This window comes from Triticum aestivum, chromosome 1B, assembly GCF_018294505.1.
Source record: "Triticum aestivum cultivar Chinese Spring chromosome 1B, IWGSC CS RefSeq v2.1, whole genome shotgun sequence".
Classification (NCBI taxonomy): Eukaryota; Viridiplantae; Streptophyta; class Magnoliopsida; order Poales; family Poaceae; genus Triticum; species Triticum aestivum.
This window is the reverse complement of record NC_057795.1, coordinates 439,027,394-439,029,878: the sequence shown is the minus strand read 5'-3', so window position 1 is coordinate 439,029,878 and position 2,485 is coordinate 439,027,394.

Below are 2,485 nucleotides of genomic sequence, written 5' to 3'. Positions count from 1 at the left end.
CAGCACCAAGGGTCAGCATGGGCTGAGGGGAGGCGTCCTGGCCTTATTGGGCCAGACGCACAAGTCCCTCAAGGCCCATGTGGCTTGGGAGAGGTGGAAAGTCCATCTGTGTGTGGAAAATGAGGGAATTGGCCTAGGAGTCGAACTCCTCCCCCTTGGTGCACCCCTAGGGCTTGGAGGGCTGGCCACCATGCCCCTCCACCTATATATAGAGGGGAGGGGGCACCCCCAATAGCAGAGACAAGCCCTTGGGCCCCCCTCTATCTCTCCCGTTACTTCATAACTCCTCTGCCTTCGTTGTTTTGGTAGAGCTCGGCGTAGCCCTGCCCGAATCACTCCAGCACCATCACCGTCACGTCGTCGTGTTGCCGGCGATCCCATCTACTTCTCCTCCCTCGCTTGCTGGATCAAGGAGGAGGAGATGTCATCGAGCCGTATGTGTGCTGAACATGGAGGTGTCATCCGTTCGGTACTTCATCGGTTTGGATCATGACGAGTACAACTACATCAACCGCGTGATATACGCTTCCCCTTAATGGTCTACGAGGGTACGTAGACACACTCTCTCCTCTCGTTGTTATGCTTCTCCTAGATAGATATTGGGTGTTCGTAGGAATTTTTTTGATTTTCATGTAACGTTCCCCTACAATATTAACCAGACTTGATTGCTTTCATTATCGAAGAGAACAAAAGAAGAAAGAGAAAAAGAATTATATTTATAGCAATGTATGTTGAGTCAGTTTGTCTTTGGGCTTGTTTATCTTAGTATGCAAAGATTGTTCTAGATCTAGAAGCACAACCACTTGAAGTCTTTCCAGAAATGGCACCAAAGAGACACCAAGAAGGTGATTCCATTAGATGCATGATTGAAGACACAAGGATTCCTTGTAAGGATGCTTTGAAGATAACTGATCCACCTCCACTGTCAAAGGATGTTAATCCTTCTAAAATACTCGTTGCACTTCAGTTGATACCAGATTTGACAGTACCACGCATATTGCAGACTTTTGAGAAGCCAATTCTTAATGAGCATTTGTTTGAAGCTCTAATGGAGCTGCCCATGCACATGAGGAAGACATAGCTGCTTTCGTTGTCTTGAAGTTATCCAAATGATGCTTTCTTGTTTTTCTTCTTAAATTTGAAACTATGTCTTACTGTTGTTGAGAATTTGAAACGCCTATTTGAACTACGTGTTGTACTTTGTTGTTGTAAGTGAATTATTGTTGTTGGTCCGTGAATATTATTTATGGTCATGCATTTCTAGAATATTCAATAATTTTTTATTATTATATGCAATCATTCTTTTTTCTGAGAAACATTGATTAAAACATAGATGTACTCACATACAGACACACACTCACACATCGCCTACTGAAGACCGTTTCAAAGTAGCATAGCACTGGCCCATCGCCATCGACGGGAACATCGCCTCCCACTTAAAGAATAGTCTATATTAGTGAGACATCAGAGCGTCAAACCTAGGTTTTGATCTCCGTTGAGAGTAGGGAAAGTATCCAGTGCTCCCAACCTTGGGGTACTCCCGGTACTCCAATGTCGATAAATATTTTTTTAATGTTTAAAAAAATACCAAAAAATTGTGAATGTTCACAATGAATGTGACTACAAGCCCTAAAAACTTCAGGTCCAAACTCAAATCACACATTGAGAAACAAAAAAGTGAAATCAAGCATGAATAGTGTAAAGGTGAGACAAAAGCAACATTGACACTATTCAGATCTGTATTTCTCTTTTTTGTTTCTCAATGTACATTTTCGATTTTGGACCTAAAATTTTCAGGGGATGTAGTGATGTTCCTTGTGAACATTCTCATTTTTTACGAATTTTTTTGAAATATTTAAAAATGCTTTTTGACATTGGAGCACTGGGAGTACCCCAAGGCTGGGAGCACTGGATACTTTCCCCTGAGAGTATTACTATCCTCGTACAATCCAACCACTGATTGATTCTCTGCTATACAATCATTCTAGTCACACATTGTAAAAAAAATGTTTTGATGCATATAGAACAAAGCGTCATCTCTATAATCATGTTATTATGTAATTTCATAGTTTGTCGTCTAAACAGGTTTTCAGATTAAAACGTCACTAAGATTTCGTGAGCCAATTCCATTAACACCCAAACAATCGAATTCATATTCATATCCATATCCATTATAATTTTCTTGCTTTGGCATTCCAACAAATTCATTAAAGAGCCATCCATTACACATATCCAGACAAAAGGGTAATGCCTAGTTTGGCAACATTGTTTTCTCAAAACCGTAGTAATGTAAAACCTCGGTAGTCAATTGCCAAGGCAATGAATACTTTAGTTTCTAAAAACCTCATGTTTGTCTTCTTCATTTTAGAAAAAAAAGTGGTCAAGGCTATTTGTTGAAGTTAGACACCTCAAAGTTTTGAAAACTGTGGTTTCTAAGAAGACTATAGTATTCTTCAAATACTTTTAAAAAAATGATCTCCCAAAC